Raw genomic sequence first — 14,154 nt, 5'->3', positions numbered from 1 at the left:
AATTACTGATAAATACAAACATTATACTTAGTGAAAGAAGCCAGAAAAAAAGAATATATCCTATATGATTCCCTTTATGTGAAATTCTCAAGCAGGCAAAATCAATAGTCCATCAGAAAGCAGAATAGAGCTTGCTCTGGGCAGGGTGTAGGGAGGGAATTAGCTGCAAATAGACTAGGGACATTTTGGTGGGATGGAAATATTCTTTATCGAGATTGTGGTAGCGATTACAGATACATACATTTGCCCAAACTGATCAAACTACATGCTTAAAATACATTTTATTTGCATTTTATTATATGTAAACATACCACAATAACACAGTTTTTTAAAAGTAAAAAGTTTTAAACAACGAAGAACTTTTCAAAAGTAAGAAAAAATAATTATTTCATCCTTTATGAAATAAGATATTGATGGGTCCTTTGTTCTCTTTCTGATTTATCACAGGTATTTGAAAAGATACCTGTGAAAAGACTTGCTTTTGTTTTTAGTTGACTGTTTTATTTCTTTAATATTTAATGTTGAGATTAGTGGCCTTTGATGTAAATTATTCCCATGAAATGAATAAATCATTCCCTCAATAAACTAGATATTAACCTCTTTGCTCTCAATTTTTTTCCCTATTAATTTTTAGCCTTAGGCAAAAAAACAGCAAAACTCAAATTATGAGTACAGTTCCTTGAGCAAAGAGAAACTGTACATTTTCCAACTAAAATTATGTATTTAGAGTCATCCAGACTGCAACATGGCTTTGGAAGGAGCTTGCATTTTTTTTCTCTTTAATACATTAGATAATGAATATTTGAAAGACATGGGAAGTCGGCTTGGCACTCATCAAAACACTTACACAGTTTTTTTAAATTCCTGTGGATTGAAGTTGAACGCTTCATTATGTGTGGTTAAATATGTATCTATATTTATTTAGACTTTCAACAGCAACAGTAGCATTAAAGAAGCTTCCTTAGTTCTGTAACATATGCTTCTCAGGGATATTCATAGGACACTTATTACCTATTGCATTTATTTTATTTTAAATGGTGTCATACTGATTTTTTCAGCGGCAGCTGACCGGAAGCAAATGGGCTCTGATCTGTAGTTTCTTGGTCACGGGTATGCAGAAATCCCACCTCCAGGGGTCGCTGTTGCTGCCTTACAAAGGACCACTTTTGAGTGTCTCCCTGAGGTGTGATTCTCAGCCAGCTCAGTCCTCGCCCCGAAACCTCTGCGCTTCATCTCTGTGATGCACCATCTCCGGAAGTTCACAGTCAAGCTCCAGACGCAGGGCCAATTCATGTGAAATAATCACCGCACATTCTGGGCGTACATTCCTCTCTGCTGGGAGGGGACCCAACAGACCTCCTGCTGCTTGGCCTTCTGCCAGCACCCCTCCCCGCCCCCGGGGCAGGCCCTCTGTGAGCCTTGTTCTGCCTCCGGGGATGCTGAGTCATGCAGGAAGAGATCAGAGACTGGGGTCCTTTGAGACCCCGCGAGTAGATACTCTCTTACACTCCGCTAATCCTCTCCAGTACTTGGGAATTATTGACTGTCTTTGCTGTGGGATATTTAGTGGCTATTCTGATTCTTTTCATTCCTTTACGTTTCTGATGATTAATCTAGTTTCTATCAAAGAACAGATTTCACATGAAGATAAATATGATGTATCATGATATTGTGGACCTTGATCCTCATTGAAGAATTCTCAACATTTTTATTCTCTCCCTACTCTCTCACTCTCTCCTCGACTTTCTTCAGCTCTCTTCTGCCTCTGCACAAGCCTCTCTCTCCTGTTCTCAGAGGCAGTACTTCCCTCTTCGCCCCTCTTTCCCTTTGACCTTCTCAAGCAGGCAATGGCGCCTACACCTCTCTGGTGTGAGGGTAATGCTCCCCTCTCCACCTCCTCAGTGGGTGTCCCTCCCCAGTTCCCTTACATGGGGTTAATACCCCCATTAATTAATTAATGCAGTCCAGTGAGGTTATAGAGAGTGGTTAATGATCAAAAAAACAAATGATCATTTTCTATGTATGGGGTCAAATACAACTGCCTCCGTAAAAACTGTACTCCCGGGGCACCTGGGTGGCTCAGTGGGTTAAAACCTCTGCCTTCAGCTCACTCAGGTCATGATCTCAGGGTCCTGGGATTGAGCCCCGCATCGGGCTCTCTGCTTGGTGGGGAGCCTATTTCCCCCTCTCTCTCTGCCTCTCTGCCTACTTGTGATTTCTCTCTCTCTGTCAAATAAATAAATAAAATCTTAAAAAAAAAAAAAAAACCACAAACCTGTACTCCTGATGCCATAGCTTCTGACACATTTCACACGTGTTAAGCCCCACGTATTCCCGGTCCCCTTCCTTGCCTTATGCGTCTCTTAGATATTTAATGTTGGAACCTACACAGAACATGCTTCCCCACCGTGATTTCCTGTCCCAAGGATCATGTCTGACTTCGGGCGCCATTTCTTTTCCATCTGGACTGTTGTGACAGATTTTTAATTTACTTTTCTCCCTTTTAAATGACATTTCAAGATACTCTGTGATCCAAAATACCCAATAATTAACGATGTGTTTCCCATTGCTCCTCGAATCCATGGTCTGAATTCACCTCTTGCTTTCCCTCCCCCACATTTATTTAAGCTATTCCTCCTGTTTAGAATGTTCTTCCCCGAATTATCCCCAGGGAAATTCCATTTATTTTTCACAGCCTTGTCCAAATACTACTTCCTCCATGGAGTTTAATATCATTGACAGTTTCCTTAAGAATTCCTCCATGCCAGGGCGTCTGAGTGGCTCTTAGTAAAGCGTCTGCCATTGGCTCAAGTCCGAGCCCTACTCAGGCTGTGATTCGGGCTCCTGGGATCAAGCCCCCTGCTCAGCAGGGAGCCTGCTTCTCCCTCTCCCTCTCCCTCTGCCCCTCCCCGTACTCCTGCAATCATGACTCTCTGTCTTCCTTTCAAATAAAAAAAAGGAACTCCTTTATGCCTACTCTATGGCCTTTTCACAGTCGGCTTCGTTTTACTATTATTTTTATAAATTTCTTAATTCTTCTATAAGATTGTATGACCCTGGAGGGTGCAGGGCCACATGCTTTGTTCACATTTGTATTTTCCGTGCCATTAAGCATAGTGACTTCCCCATTGTAAGAGTATGCTACAGTTTTCTGTCGTAGTATCGCCATTAACGATACGATATATTGAAGAAAGTCCCATGGGAAAGCAGCACATACTTCTTAACTGTGTACTGAACTTTGTAACTTAAGACGCACACCATTAACCAACATTTATTTCTGTGACTTCAGACCTTTTTAGTCACAGACCTTTTGAGAGACCATTCCATGTAACTTACATGGAATTTACAGATCCCATAAAGCCAGTCACGAACTTCAGCTTAAAAACAACTGTTTTGTATCGTTCGTTGTTTTTATTATTATTATTATAAACATGGTCAGTTGTCTCTACAGCATGAGAGATCAGAGTGGCCCATGTCTGGGGAAGAATTGTTCCCTTGCGGTCCAGGAGAGGGGGAGACCCTTTCTTTGAGAAGAATGTCTGTCCCCTATTACCATACTGACTAACCCAGAAACAGGAAGTCGGTGGATCTGAGTACAGTTCTCCAAAAGTAGCAATGCCCTGTGTGATCACCAGTCGCAGTTGCTGAGGGCACCATGGGGAAGCAGCTCTAAGAACAGCTAACGCCCCGAAGAAGGAAAGGTACAAAGTCTGACAACCATGCTTCAGACCTACGTGAACTGTTTGCTCTTCTGATTAAATTCTAGGTCTTCATGCTGGTGTAATATTTTTCTTCTTTACATAGCACTGGTTATGTCTCCAATATTCAAAAATAATGAATAATAGTTAAGGAGATTAAAAGGACAAAGCTTTTAATTTTGGGTATTATTTACATAAATCAGACACTTAAGGCAAGTGCAGGCCGCTGCGGAAGGTTTTCAGTTGTGTTGGCTGGGGGTTATTAATGATGTTTAAACGTTATTAGGATAGTAATTCGATATTCACATGTGGAATGCAATTTAGAAGAGATGCAGGATGTAATTATTAGTTACCCTGAAGCTAATTGCTTAGACAAGAACAAATATTTCATTATTAGTTAAAACGATTATGCATTCATCGAGGTGGTCTATTTTAGGATGTTGCTGTTTCAATTTGCCTAGACCGAGATACACGGTTAAGGGATTTTTCAAATGTCCTGACTCAGAAATCAGAAATATGTTGGCCTTTCTACGGACGGTGTTTTTCTTCCATATTACTGTTTTTATTAATTAATATCATCTGTTTGCATGGGATTTTATAATTTGCAAAGAACTTTCATACACATTAGTTAGCGCATTTGCTCTTTTACCCGTTGAGCTTATTTTAGATGAAGAAACAAGATACGAGGTCCTATGGACTGAATTATATACCCCCCCAATTTCATATGTTGAAACTTTAATCCCCAATGTGACTATATTTGAATATAGGGTTTTTAAGAGGTAATTATGGTTAAATGAGGTCATAAGGGTAGAGTCCTAATCTGATAGGATTGGTGGCCTTGTGAGAAGAGGAAGAGAGACCTAGCTCCCTCTCTGCCAGGTGAGCACATGGCAAGAAGGCAGCCTGTACCAGCCCAGAGAAAGCTCTCACCAGAAGCCAACCACACTGGTGTCCTGACTTCCAGCCTTCCAAACTGTAAGAAAATTCACTTCTGTTATTCCAGCCAAGTCTATGGTCTTTTGTTATGACTGGTAGAACAGACTATACACTGGGGAATTTGCCCCAAATCTCGTAAGGGGTGACACTGAGCCCGGGACCTTGATCTGCCTCTTACCTCAGGGCTGTTTGCACCAGAACATACCACTGCTGGAGAAATCATCAGACAGGCTGAGAGTGATTTATTTTTGCTCAAACTGTTACATAAAGGGCAAGAAAGAAATTTGTACTAGCATGAGAATGAAGAAATCAATGCATTGGAAAGAAAATAATAAATATTTAACTGGCTGAAATCCCATGGCCTTTGAGAGATGTTCATCTTCTCTTGCGGTTTTCCTTTATCTTAGTGTGTGGTTAGGTCATGTTTCACTTTTACCAAGTGAAATATCCTTGTTGCCCCGAGGTCTCCTGTTGGCCCCGCTCTGCTCTGAGGCCCCACCCAAGGTGGACTTCCTGCCTGAAACAGCAGCAATTTCAACTAATTTTTAAAAAACCCAAGTTATGAAAGCATGGGGGAAGCTGTTTCTAATACAAAGGATGAGAGAAATAGTTTCAGGTCAAATACGAGAAGGCAGATTCGGGAGAGGAATTTCATAGCACTCGGGGCTGATGTTGTCTTTATGAGAAGCGGTGAACTGTCTGAAACACAGTCATCAGGACACAGCCTCTGAGCTGGGAGGAAACATTCTCTTATTTTAAAAATGGCCCCATGGATAATTTCATCCACTTAGTGTTTGTCAGATGTTTTTGTGTTTAGATGGAGGCAGGAACCCTCCAAACTGGCCCAGTGCCTACCATCGCTTACGGACATCTGGCCCTCTTAACTTTTCTTCAGTGCTGAAGAAGAAACAAAATTCTGATTTTCTCCTCCATTCTCCAATGCACCACCCCCCCCCCCGGCCATCCCACTCTTGCACATTTGCACATATTTGTACATATTTTTTAAACTGTGCACACTTAAGTGTGTGAGAGACATACTCTTTTTTTTTAAAAAAGATCTTATTTATCTATTTGACAGAGAGAAAGATCACAAGTAGGCAGAGAGAGGGGAGGAAGCAGGCTCCCCGCAGAGCAGAGAGCCTGATGCAGGGGTCGATCCCAGGACACTGAGATCATGACCCGAGCCAAAGGTAGAGGCTTAACCCACTGAGCCACCCAGGTGCCCCCCCCTTTTCTTAAATAACTAAATGGAGTTTCTATTTCATGGCCCCATTCCACCTGGTGGTAAACCTTGTCAGTTTTAAGGATTCTTTCTCTTAGCCCTCTTTTCCTTGAGGTTAATTTGAAGTCCTGGCATCATGGTTTTTGTCTGTAGTGAGTACTGGAAGGGCTGGGTTTGAAGGTTAGTCGTGCTTGTCTGCCTTGGGAAGCGTGTGCTGAGGAAGGGTCATCCGACATGAAACGCTTGGGTATCAGGTCATAGCACAACCTCCTCTCAACTGTGGGAGCACTCTCTGTGCTCACTAGTATTTGTACCTTCTTCACAGCCCATGGGCCTGGGAGAATTGGGGTGCTCTGCTGCTTCCATGCCTTGATGACACATGATTTAGGTCACATGCCAATTTCCAGGTCTGTCTTCAGATCTTCGAATATACAGGAGGCACCCGTCACCCATCACCCACCTCTGCTTGGCACCTGAAGCTATCCTTTGGTGAGAGACACCCATCAGCATCTCTTTCTCTTGCCTTTTGTCTCACGTGCTCCTCAGTCCCCCAGATTGGGAAATTTGCTTCCTTGTCCTGACATCCCATCAATTCTGGAACACTGCTAGGTATTGAGGATATTTAGGTCAACATTCTACTCTTCACATTTAAAAAGATCCAGGATCTTGCAATTCAACCCTCTCCTGCCTTTTTTCCAAGCCCATTGTCCCTGCCAGGGTCTTCAAATGTCAATTGTGACACTCAAAGCCTGAATCATATCTTCCCTGAGGAGTTTTTCTAGGAAGGAGGTATGTGTGGCTTGCCTAGTTAATTCCCAAAGTGAGGTTAAAAGGGAATGTGAGGATGGCACCAAATATATACTCGGTATATTGTCCTATCACATATGCTATTTTGGGAATATAATTATTTCATTCTCTCCCTACCTAACACCCTCCTCCAAACACACACACACACACACACACACACACACACACAACCACCAAAAAGATGTTCTAGGTATACTTTGTCAAGAAGGGAAATGAAAGGAACTAATATTTATTTAATGTCTGCTCCATGTTCCAGGCTCTTTGTTAGCTCCTTTTATATAAATTGTCTCTTTTATTTTTGCCAAGAAAGAAGAACTTGTTTCTACATTGTCCCTGGGTGCACTGTTCCTAGTTTTCCCTAATCCACCTCCATCCCATGAAGAAAGCCTAACATTTAGCAGAATGTCCCTACGAAAAGATGTGTATAACTCACTCTTCATGCTTCCACATCTACTGCCCTTGTTCAAGTTTATCACTGGAATTGAAAGCAGACAGATGTTATTCCAAGAGGGCCCTATCCAACCCCTTGGCCAAAAGATCTGGAAGGCACACCCAGCATCAGGCAGGAGGCCATCCTGAGGTCACTTTGTGGATTCAAGTTAGATTCTGAAGCCACCCCAGAGACGAACTGGCATGAACATCAACTTCATTACAAAGTTAATGCAATTATTAAGACTGTCCTCTGGCCCATGTGGTTTCATTCATTCAAAAAATATTTCGGTGTCCACTCCACCAATGGCTGGATAGCAGCAGTTGTTACATTAATAATATCCACCTCTCAGGAGTTCTTTGACCTTCCAAGTGATCCCAGGTGTGTCTGTTTCATAATTGTTTTCATCTAAACATGCCCCTTCCTGTCACATACAATTGGTACATCCAAAAAAAATTTTTTTTCATTTTTCTCCCACTAAATTAACTAGTTTTCTGATTAAAACTTGGCTGAATTGTGAGTGATTTTGATGTAATGTGAAGACAATCCCATGACTCCATCTCACCCATTGTCCACTCAGGAAAGACTCAGGAATGGCCAGATCCACAGCAGACACCAGAGAAGAGAAAGCAAGACTCTGTCTTACTGTTTTAATCTACACTGGTCTAAAGGGTGTTGCCTTTCCCAGAGGACATTCCATGAGACTTTCCGTCATCTCTCATTGAGATACCCCCCAGTTAATTTCCCTAAGACCTTCATAAGTTAATGAATAAATAAACACAGCATTAGTGAAAAAGAAGAACAGGACCGATGTTTACTAATGCTGCTGATGCCATTTTAATTCGGGTTTTGCCATTACAGACGCTTCCTCTTCTTTGAAATAAATGTCAGTCAACGGAGTGGTTGCTCTACTTTGAGAATTTTGTGGATTCCATTAGTCATGTTTAATGATTTATATCTTTTTTAATGGTCCAAGGGAAATAATTTAGAAAACCATACCGTAATTAAAATACTCTCTTGAGAATCCATGCTAAGCAACTCTGAAAGATGTCTTCCTACGTTCTAACCATTAGTAGTTAAGCGATGTCTTGTCTTCCCTATTGAACACACATGTTCCTTGTCATCGTCACCAAAACTTTCAGCATGAGTTGTGACCATAAAATAATGAGACTGGCTTTCCATTTCATCGCCCATAATCACATTTTCTGCACTGTCTTCATTCTCCTTAATAGAAAACATCAAATAACATAGAACAGAGAAGTGGGGATGTGTAGAATATAAAACTTGAATTGGCCACACTGCCAGGTTGCAGCCTGGTATGCTGAGACCATCACAAAGATTCAGAAGCAAAAGACCCAGGCTTGATTCCTAGGTCAGCCTCTTACTCAATGCAGAGTCAAGTTGCTCATTTGGGGCTTCCCCTCCCCCCCGCCCCGCCTTTTTCCCTGTGAGATGAAAACAATAGCTATTTCACAAAATTCTTGTGGGAACAAAAGATTTCATTAATGGTATGTGACAGTGTCTAGTGCCTTTTGGGTCAAATAAAAGGTATGCAATAAACGTTCATTTCTTTCCTTTCTACCTTCCTTTCTACCTCTCTTTCTTTTTATGAGCCATGTGCAGGGTTCAAGAGATATAGCAATTGAAAAAGAATTCAATCTAGAGAAAAAATATTCTCAACAGAGTAATGGAGCTCCCAGCATGGAGGTATAGTGTAGGAACTGGATGTCTGGGAGGAGTCATGCAGGATTCATCTTGATGGAGAGCTGCACTTGGGCCCAGCCACCCAACTGGTGTTTAAGAACCAGCTCCATTCCTAGGAGGTGGCCTGGCAGAAAAACATGGCAGGGTCTCAGTCTGGGAGGACACTGGGATACTAGATAGAAACCACCACTGGATAGAGAAGGATCAGGGGAGAATGTCAGGAATATGTCTTAGAGCACTTGAGACAGAGTGGGTTTTAAGGACAAAGAGAAACCCAGTTACCAGGATTCAGATACATGAAGGAGGAATTGGGCCTTGGGAATGATAGAGGAACCCAACCACGAGTACCAAAATGTCCCCGTAGTCACCCTGGTGGCTGGGTGATTCAGTGTTGAGTCCACAAGACAAGCAATACTGAGCATGCAGGTGGGAACTCAATGACCCTAGCTCCCAGAGCAGATCGAGAATATAGGCTAAACATCAAAACCATTATACAGATCTGATAGAAGCCTTAAAAGCAGATTTAAGTGACTGTATTTAAATGACTTCTAAGCTTTTGTTGTGAAAAATGATACAAACAATGAGAACAGTACTGCTCTAGGGAAGATTTATTAGTCATGTGCTAAAAAAAAAATAATAACTAAAGAAAAAATTAACTTTCCATGCAAAGAGAGGACAAGTTCCACAGTGAGATGGTAGATAAAGAAGGATTCTTGGCAGAACGGGGAATTTTGGAGCGACTTGGGCAGCAGGAGGAAAGGGTATGAAAGGAGGGTTGCTTTCTAAATATGAAATGTAGGTTGAGAGAAAGCACAAGAAATTGTAGGAAGAAGATTAAGTAAAACGGATGTTTATAAGACAGAAGGTATGAAATCAGTAGGAAATGTTCTCAGAATCAAGGTAATCTGACACCAAAAGGCACAACATCTGTCTGACAAATCCATGTAGTACAATCAGAAAAGGATTCACATTTACTTTTCTCTAGGACTGATAGCCACCCTGCATTTTTGTAGTACATATCATGCTCAAATTCTTTATATGGACTCTTTAAAAGGCAGCATATTAGCAAAGGGGGGAAACCATAAGTAATATATTCCGCACAGACCTGGTCTCAAAAAAGATTTGCTCACGTTACATTCCAGGCTAACCTTCTGAGAATATAGTGTTCTATCCATTCCTATAAAGATAGATTTAGTAGCTACATGCATTATGTACTAATTGGTCAGTTCAGGAAAAAGACATATTCATTAAAATGGTAATGTCTTTTATAGTAGAACTGTGTGCCTTTGATAAAAAATGACTTCTCTAGGGATGACTTACAGTAGCTATTTAAGAAAGGTAAGCAATTCTTGGTTAAAAGCATGAAATTTTTGTATTTTTAGCGAGGTATGTGAAATAAATTCTGTCAAAACCTGCTAGGGCCTTTCCACTGGGGCTCCTTAAATAAGTGGGTAAGCAGAATGTTCATCTGGGTCAAGAAAAAAAAAGGGCACTAAACTAATACTTAAAAACAAAAGTTTTTTGTTTTGTTTTTTTTTTTTAAAGATTTTATTTTTATTTATTTGACAGAGAGAGAGAGATCACAAGGAGGCAGAGAGGCAGGCAGAGAGAGAGAGGAGGAAGCAGGCTCCCTGCTGAGCAGAGATCCCGATGCGGGGCTCGATCCCAGGACCCCGAGATCATGACCTGAGCCGAAGGCAGAGGCTTTAACCCACTGAGCCACCCAGGCGCCCCAAAACAAAAGTTTTTAAATCCAAGCCCCATAAACACAAAAGTGTGATTTTTTTTGCTAAGTCATTTAACCTTTCCTTTCCTCTGTTGTGTGTGTGTGTTTTCCCATCTACAAAGTACCATGCCTCTTTGCTTTTCCATAAACCTTCTAAGGCAATATTTAATGTCTTAACTGTCCACACTACTCCCAGAATATGACTTATACCTTGAGTCTCTTCTTCTATGTCCTCAGAGATTATTAAACTTTCCAGAAAAACCATCTTATATCTTACTGTTGAAAATATAAATTCTATAAAATAAGAGACAAAATTAACTCTTTTCTACTCTTTGAAAGACATAAGTAATGACTTTGATTTCTGTTATGTAGTAATAAAATTTTGCAAACAGATTATGGCCAGAATAAATGCTGGAGAGCTAAGATACACTAAATAAGGATTCTGACTTCAAGTATAAAGACAAAGGTCCATGGAGAAACCTATAAAATTCAGGAACAGATTTTTTATATTGTTTTTAAAGCATGAATAGACTTGCAGCTGACTGACAGGTAAATGCAGTAGATGGAGCATGAATTTATCTGTTCCTTTCTGTAAAAGGAATTATTTTTTTAAATTAAATTTAATTTAATTTCTTTTCAGTGTTCCAGAATTCATTGTTTATGTATCACACCCAGTGCTCCACACAATACGTGCCTTCATAATACCCACCACCAGGCTCACCCAACCCCCCACCTCCCACCCCTCCAAAACCCTCAGTTTGTTTCTCAGAGTCCACAGTCTGTCATGGTTTGTCTCCCCCTCCAATTTCCCCCAACTCACTTCTCCTCTCCTTCTCCCAATGTCCTCCGTGTTACGCCTTATGCTCCACAAGTAAGTGAAATCATATGATAATTGACTCTCTCTGCTTGACTTATTTCACTCAGCATAATCTCCTCCGGTCCCGTCCATGTTGATACAAAAGTTGAGTATTCATCCTTTCTGATGGAGGCATAATATTCCATTGTATATACGGACCACATCTTCTTTATCCATTTATCTGTTGAAGGGCATCTTGGTTCTTTCCACAGTTTGGCGACCGTGGCCATTGCTGCTGTAAACATTGGGGTACAGATGGCCCTTCTTTTCACTACATCTGTATCTTTGGGATAAATACCCATTAGTGCCATTGCAGGGTCATAAGGAAGCTCTATTTTTAATTTCTTAAGGAATCTCCACACTGTTTTCTAAAGTGGCTGTACCAACTTGCATTCCCACCAACAGTGTAAGAGGGTTCCCCTTTCTCCACATCCTCTCCAAAACACGTTGTTTCCTGTCTTGCTAATTTTGGCCATTCTAACTGGTGTCAGGTGGTATCTCAATGTGGTTTTGATTTGAATCTCCCTGATGGCTAGTGATGATGAACATTTTTCCATGTGTCTATTCGCCATTTGTATGTCTTCACTGGAGAAGTGTCTGTTCATGTCTTTTCCCCTTTTTTTAACATGATTATCTGTTTTGTGTGTGTTGAGTTTGAGGATTTCTTTATAGATCTTGGATATTAGCCCTTTGTACTGTCATTTGCATTCCATTCTTCCATTCCATGGGTTGCCTCTTTGTTTTGTTGACTGTTTCCTTTGCTGTGCAGAAGCCTTTGATCTTGATGAAGTCCCAAAAGTTTATTTTCACTTTTGTTTCCCAGACCCCAGTTTCATTCTCTGCTCCTCTCTCAAGATGCGGGAGCACAGGTTTGTATCCACCCAGGGGGAAATGGGAGGATTCCTGTCAACCAGCCAGGAGTAAAGGTCTGCAGATGCTCACAGGTGCAGATCTCCTGGCGAATCGGCTCAGTCTGTGCTCACCAGCCTCAGGGAGACCCGCCACTCAACACTCCCTGCTGTCCAGTTGTTTAATGTCCCACTCTGAAAGCGGACAGTCAGGGATCACCGGCCATTTAAGGAAAGGCTCTAAAAACAGTATTTTTGACGAAGGAACTTAGAGAAAGATATAAGGTAGATAGCAGGAAGAAAAAATTTAATTGAAAGTAATATTACTTTCAGAAATTAAAAGAACACAAAAACCAAAATGAAAACAGAAGAGCTAGAATATAATATTGAAGAAATCGTGCAGAGAGTAAAACAAGAGATTGAAATTAGAGAAAATGTGAGGATCTGACCAAGAGATCACATACTGAATAATGAAAGTTCCAGAAGGAAAACAAGAGGAAATAGAAGAGAAGAAATAATGGAGTTATTAATGCAAGAAAATTTCACAGAAAGGAAAGAGATAACTTTGAAGATTGAAAGAACAAATGCAATGAAAACTGGAAACAAGGAGAGAATCCTAAAAGCTTCAAGTGAAGAAGAATGGGCTCTGTAGAAAGAATTGCAATGAGAATGGCCCTAAACATCATGCCAGTGACCCTTGAGGCAAAAAGCAACAACCTAATAATCAAGTGCAAGTAGGAAAACAACCTGGTTGATTTGCAAGTCTTCAAAAAATTTACTTTTGTCTTTTTTTCAGGAAGTTGCTAGAGCAGTGGTTCTCAAGGTGTGATTCAGAGACACCTAGGGATTTCTAAGGCCTTATCAGGGGGTCCACTAGGGCAAACTGTTTTCATTACCATACTGAGATGTCCCCTGTGTTTCGCTCTTTTTCTCTCATGAGCACAGAGTAGGGTTTTCTGAAGCTCCATGGGATTTGATGTTACAGCAGACTGAATGCAGAAGCAGATATGAGAATCCAGCTCTCGTCTACGGCCATACCACCCTGAACGCGCCCGATCTCGTCTGATCTCGGAAGCTAAGCAGGGTCGGGCCTGGTTAGTACTTGGATGGGAGAATCCAGCTCTCTTTTACTCAGCCAGACATTAAAGAGATTTGCCGAAATGTAGAACAGTGAGACGTGTCTCTCTAATTTTTGGAGATTTGAACATTGAATATGTTCGTTATCCTTATTTTGAATAAATGCATGCAAGCATGAATATTTTTAAGTTTCTCAGTTTTAACTTCTAACACATAAAAATTAATAGATGCCCACATGTGACTGTAGCTTTCTCTCGTCAAGCCGGCTTTCAAGATGGCACTGAAAGACAAGAAGCGGAAGAAGTCACCTTGGAAATTTAATTTGGACCTTACGCATCTAGTAGAAAATGGCATTTTTGATTCTGGGAATCTTGAACAGTTTCCACAGGAGAGGGTTAAAGTCAACGGAAAAACTGGAAACATGGGGAATGTTGTTCACATTGAATGCTTCAAGAATAAAATCACAGTTGTTTCTGTAGAAGGACGATCTTTCTGATTGGCTTTGTGTAGTTGCTTCCAGATTAGTCAAGATGAAGATGGGTCTGAGTCTGAAGACTATGTGAAGCTGCCCCTTGCAGGGTTTTGCTTGCTAGTAAGACAAATGAACCATGCAAAAGAAGGAAACATCTAGAAATGGACTTTTAGCTTATTGGTGAATAAAAAGCCTTGTACTGTGTAAAAAAAAAAAAAAAAAAAAAAAAAAAGAATAGATGTCATTCACTGAAACAAAAGCTCTTTGGGAGGGTCCTTAGTAATTTGCAAGAGTGTAGGAGCCTTGAAACCTAATAGGTTGAGAACTAGTGTTCTAGAGGATGCCCTCCCCCAGAGATGGGAAGAAGAAGCCATGAGG

This window comes from Enhydra lutris, unplaced genomic scaffold (genome assembly GCF_002288905.1).
Source record: "Enhydra lutris kenyoni isolate GAN:26980312 unplaced genomic scaffold, ASM228890v2 scaffoldscaffold34, whole genome shotgun sequence".
Lineage (NCBI taxonomy): Eukaryota > Metazoa > Chordata > Mammalia > Carnivora > Mustelidae > Enhydra > Enhydra lutris.
Note: the sequence above shows the minus strand (reverse complement) of the source record.